This window comes from Cnephaeus nilssonii, assembly GCF_951640355.1.
Source record: "Cnephaeus nilssonii genome assembly, chromosome: 4".
Lineage (NCBI taxonomy): Eukaryota > Metazoa > Chordata > Mammalia > Chiroptera > Vespertilionidae > Cnephaeus > Cnephaeus nilssonii.
In genome coordinates, this window is record NC_137075.1 from 33,517,284 (window position 1) to 33,523,283 (window position 6,000).

The 6,000-nt window shown below is 43.9% G+C and overlaps 1 gene segment (V, D, J or C); it reads right to left on the reverse strand.

Moving 5' to 3' along the window:
- The window catches only part of LOC307098772 (T-cell receptor alpha chain constant-like), a 54,226-nt gene extending 48,531 nt beyond the window's left edge, over positions 1–5,695 (reverse strand). The window contains exon 1 of the C gene segment in view: positions 5,569–5,695.
- Between the last annotated feature and the right edge of the window lie 305 nt (positions 5,696–6,000).

Consider the following 6,000-nt stretch of genomic DNA (forward strand, 5'->3'; position numbering starts at 1 on the left):
CTTAGCTTGAGTGGACAGGAGAAAAATACTACCCATAACTGCACATTTTAAACATTTGGGCTTCAACAGGAGACAGTTTCTAAGATATTTCAAACTGTATAGACAGGTTTCAGAATTAATTTGAAGACTCACTTGGTTTTACTGCCAGGCTTGTCCCCATTCCCCAAATCAGCTTACGGTTGTTGCCAATATTACACAGTCACAGAAAGCTTTACAGAAACCGACCAGGCCAATGTCTACCAGGAAATCCCTTTCAATCCCCAAATCTAGAGGCGTGCTCCTCCAGCTGGGACCCTGGCCAAAGACGCATCGTGGTCCATTCATAGCATGGTTGGGAAGGAAATGCTCTTCTGAGGTTAAATAATTCATCCTTCCACCTCCAGACCAAGCTCCCCCTGACCAGGCCAGCAAGGAGTGGCTCAATCCTGACAAAGCCCCTGAAGATGGGTTCTCCCACTGCCCATGTTCAACACAACTAGACTTTCTGACCCTAATGGTTAAGACAAAAAGGACAAGAAATCTGTCTTTCTCCAATTCATTTGTTCCTGTGCCAATTATATATGTGCCCATTTCCACATGTACATATGGCATGTAGAACACTGTATGATCATTAGGATTAATGATTAGAATGAATAAAAAATAAAACTGGGTGGAGAAAACAGCCCCCACATGAAACTCAGTGCTATGGCTGCCTTTAGAAATGAGAGCATTCATTATGGATTCAGCAGAGATACTCACGGGATTTGACCATTAACCTTGTTCCCCCTCCAAATATGAGCGTGGTGCCTGCATTATTATTCACACAGTGATCTTCAGCTCAGCAAAAACCTTCTAGAAACCGAACTAAGTTTTCCCTAAAGATCTTCTGGAAGGAGCGATACAGTGAGCACAGAGAATATTACATAATTGACACAGTAATAACCTGGCACAGAATCCTAGCACCAGCTTGGATTTTAGGACTGTTTCAACATTGGAGAAATGAAGGATATTCTTTCTGAATATTCTAAAGAAGGAGTTTTCTGCACAAGCCCAGAATGCTGGCTGCCAAAAGCCTAGCACACCCTCTGGTTTTAGATACTCATTCTCCAGGGGTTCTAAAGATTATATACCTTATTTGAACAAAGTAGGAATAGCTCATGTCCATGGCACCAAAGCCAAAACAGCCAGAGGCACTGTCATCACAAAGGGAGAGACTGAGGGCAGCTGCCCCTGCCCACCTGGCAGGAGGGGTCAGAATGTTGGTTTGCCCATTGAGGATGCCTGGAGCCAGACACCTCTGACTGAAGTCCAGATTCTGGAACATCTAAAAGGAGTCCCACCTTTTCTCACTCCACAGAACTAGAGGTAGTTGCAGGTACTGGTCAGCTCTGGATTAGCTCCTGACTCCAAATTCAGACTTTTTCACTCCCTGCTTAGACCGTCACCAGGAAAAAGACTTCCATCATTTTCTACCTTTGTCCTAGTAGAGACTTTTCATTCTCACTGTCCCATTGTCCTGGGAGATAACATAACTCATGGACTAACCTGAAATCATTCCCTCACAGGTAGCTTCTCCTATCCTGGTTAGGGGATCTTTTGGAGTCTCTCTCAATTTTGAGGTAACTTGAAGGAAAATCTGAGGAGGACACTCCCTGGGCACCACTGCTGAGTGTACAGCATGGTGTCCTCCCTCTCCCCCCCCCCCCACCCCCCCGGCTGTCTGGAGGACCAGGAACTTAACAACAGCAATTAGTAATGGACCCTCCAGGGGGAAAGCAAGGGACATGCAGGCAATATGGCAGCTCATAAATGTCCTACTTGGATTTAGTCAGTGTTGTTCCTCTCCTAGAGATTATCTTCCCATGGGCAGATCCCTCCTTCTTACTTTGCTATTTGCCTCTTAGCCAATCCTTATTAATTTTCAAAAAGGCATATAATGTTGCAAATTCTCTCTGTGAAATTAACTCTAGTGACACCTGTACTTGGTTTCCTGGCTAGGAAAACATTTGTTTCACATACGCAAGCCTGTTTTCAGTGGTGTGCCCACGGTGTCTGGTTTGTGGAGATGAGGTGTGGGTGTGGGCATGGGTAAGCATTCAGGGGAAGTATGCGCCCAGTTTGCCCGGGGCAGAGCATTTGTGAAAAGGAATAGCTAAAAATAAATTTGGAGAACAGAAAGGTTCCAGATTTAGAGAGCCTTAAGTGATAATGGTTTCTCAAAATATGAATGCCAGGTGAAATTGGATAGGAGAGAGGTGTAAAGAGGGGTAAGAAAGGGAGTGAAAAATGTGGAATGATAATACAGTTTTAGAATAATAAAGAATATAGAATTCCTATATTTATAAGTCTCTCAAGGTCTCCAGCTAATAAATATTTTTTTTAATGGTAAGACAATTCTTATGAAATTGATGGTAAGCCCATCCTCAGAGCTCTCCTTCACCCCTCCTGTCCAGAGTACGGGGACCCAAAATTGCCACTTCAGACTAGCAGCCATTTTTGCTTCCATAGGTAGTTCCCTTACTTTACCTATCCTTGGCCTCAAACACCAAGTTTAAAAATAAAGTCCATCTTGCCTGTAATACTCACTTGTTAGAACCTGCAGCCTGGTTCCTGCTCCAAAGACATATTTGTAGTCTCCTGAAGTAGACACAGTGTCATGTGGCTCTACATAAACCAACATCAGGTTACCATTTGTTGGAATAGCTTTGCTGTTGATTACTAGGACATCATATGCACTTTTCCTGTTGGAAGGTCTTTACCTCATGTTTTTCTAAAAGGAATTTATTTGGTATAACATCTCAGCTCTTATAGAAAGTCTCTACTACTTTGATTAGGTCTGAGTTTGCCAAACTTCCTCAGTCTCATGCTATGTTCATAAGTGTGTTTAAGTGGCTTTTTTGACAAACATATGAGGATTTGAACATCTAACTGATTGGTATTGAATCTTTGAAGTGCTCCCTTTAGGACTCTTTATGAGAATCACTTTATGAGCCACACAAACACACCAAGGATATTATTTTATGGTCATACCTCATTTTGGAACCAAAATAGTACCAGTAACTAGCTTGAGTCCCTCATTTATTTATAAGTCATGGCTCTGAAAGGTTTTTGGTTATTAACAAAGACAAAATCTGACTTCAAAAGATTAAGGCATTATAGATGCTACAAACAGAGGGCAGAATCAAAGAGGAGATGAGCAATGGACAGTAGTTTGGACTAACGCGAGATACTTTAAATTGGGCCACTCACTTAATTGTATAAACTCTATTTGTTAACAGATAAGCCCATGATCTTATTGTCACACCTGGTTCATGCACAGAGGACTGTTGATGAAATACTGTGGAAATGTGAGATGGCAGGCATTTCTGCAAATACTGTGCCTGCATGGGAAGCACCCCAGTTCCTATAATTCTAACAGGGGGGAAAAAAAGCAAAAACAAAAACACTGAACTCTGCAAGTGTGGAGAGAGCCTGTAAATTATCAGTACTGCTTCCTATAATTCAGCTCTATTACCCTCTCCCTGACAGCTTCACAACTTGGGTAACACATTCTGCTTTAGCACAGATAACTCAGTGGAGGTGGGGGGCCTTCCAAGGTACTGGTATTCTCTGTTCCTCCCATAAGGTCAACTCAGCAAGCCGAGGGAAAGGGGTGAAGTCTGCATGGGGAACTACTTTGTCCCTGGAGTGAAGAATGGGGCTGTCTTCTCTCCAGAGAAAGTTTCATTGTTCTGCTGTTCTCTCAGAAGAGGAAAGTCATGAGAAGTTTTTAGCTCCTGCTGCCCTCCCTTCACCTGAGTCCTCAGTCCACTTGCCGGGTTTTTCAGTTCTATCAGATAACCTGGGAATAAACTCAACTGGATCCTCATCACTTATCTGTTAAAGACACACTCCCTTGGCTACATACTGCTGCCTCGGTAGCATCCCTTTTCATTGATTTGTTTCTGTCCCTATCGTAAAGCTTTTCTTCTCCTTATCTCTGTCTCTTTCCCAAAGCCTCAATGTGCTTTGTGGTCCTTCGAGAAACACTGATTGTAGTATTAATACAATTTATCAAACTACCCTTAAACCTGATAACCAAATCCAGACTCCAGGGAAACAGGTGTTCATATCTTGCTCACACATCCGTCATAGTTAACAACTACATACTAAATTAATCAATTAAATTCAGCTGTGTTTCAACAGGTCCTACTGGATTTCTTTCCAAAAAGAATAATTTGTGAACCACAAGAACTCACCGGGTGTGACCAATAGGGAGGTGCCTTTGCCAAAGCTGAGTGCATACCCGGCGTTTGAGTTCCACAGCACTTTTTCCCTAAACAAAAACCACTTGCAGTAGCCACTCTGCCTCTCCTCCTTGGGTGAGCCTCTATGAAATCTAATGCACAGCAGTCACACAGACCGAGGTCATCCAGGGCCCTCTTCCATGAGACCATTGCTGAGAAGGTCACCCACTCACCATGGTGGGGTGGGCAATCACTCCTGAGAAGTGCCATCCTGGGGAGGGGACCGTGTGACATGTTGAGTTTCCCTATGTCCAGCAGAGGGAAGTGCCCGTCTGGACTGAGGACAGCCAGGGGCATGACCAAGAGCAATTCTGTGGGCTCATGCATGAAGGGTAGAAAGACACCACGGAGAAAGTGGTTGGTAAATTTCTTCTCATTCACTCTGGTTTGTACTTTAATTGCATTCATTGATTTAGTCTGTGAGACCCTAGTACTTACTTGGTTTAACGGAGAGTTTAGTGCCTTTTCCAAAGGTGAGCTTTCCTTGGCTGCCTCCATAATTCACACAGTCATATGGGGCCTTACAATAATCAGTGGGTGGGAACGATTGAGGGAGAGACCGAACAAATGAGATCACTTTCCCCTCTCGTGGAAGTCTCACCACCTTGCAGCCTCAGCTCCTAGCTCCTTGCTCGAGTTAGGACATTTCTCTAAAAATAATAGCAGACTGTGCAGATAGAGCTGAGCTTGATCTTAAACCACCAGTTTTGCTCCCAGAACACTGGGTTCTGATGGCTTGCTCATGCGAGACTCATGGGACAACCACAAGGTCAGGCAGAGACATGTCATCCAGCACAGGTGGTCAGCATTAGGGGACCAGGGACCATGCAACTTTCAGAGGCATAGATTTTAAAAACAACAACAACAACAACAACAACAACAACAACAACAACACAAATCCAACAACAACAAAAAAGGACCCCCCAAAACACAACAAAACCACTGATTGTACTCCTCTTGGAGAGGAGGGCTTCTTATTAAGAAAACCCCCTGTAGATTTCTGAGTTGTTAGGTCTTTCAGCTCTGTCTTATTACAGAATACAGGTTTTGCATCTTATCATTAGAATTTCTCTGTATCCAGAGCCAATGAAGAAGCCAGTGAAAATTTCTACGCCTTCATGACCTAATTCTTAGGATTGCCAGAGTCTGTCAACTAGCAGACACCCACCAGCCCAGGCACAAAGAAACTAGGTGCATCTATCCTCCTGGGAGGGGCAGTGTCTTAATCCCACTGAAACTACACAGAATAGCACTGCCACTCACTCAGGCCAACTTCTGAGATTCGCCCACTCCCCTCACTTACTTGGTTTTACTGTCAGCCTGGTCCCTGCTCCAAAGCGTGGGTTGTTGTTGTTATTGCCACAGCAATACACCCTCTAACAAAAACCTCCTCAGGACCCCTTGCAGTCAGGCTCCCAGCATGGCACAGACCACAACAGTCCCATTCTCCCTTTTCTACAGAAATGGGGTCATTTTGTCATGCTTCTAGGCTGTAAAAGTGGTCACTTTTCAGCCCACTGAGCACAGCTTATCGAGACCCCAACTGGGCACTGTGAGACATATAATCAGCTCTCAAACAGGTTCCTAAACCCAAACCACAAACAAATCCTGCCAAACACACAGTTTGTCTTCAGACACCACATGTATGAGGTACTGCCTGGTGGCATGCTCCAGAACTTCTATAATTTGAATCTTAATTATGGGTTCAAAACACCCAAACTACTCATCTATGTAA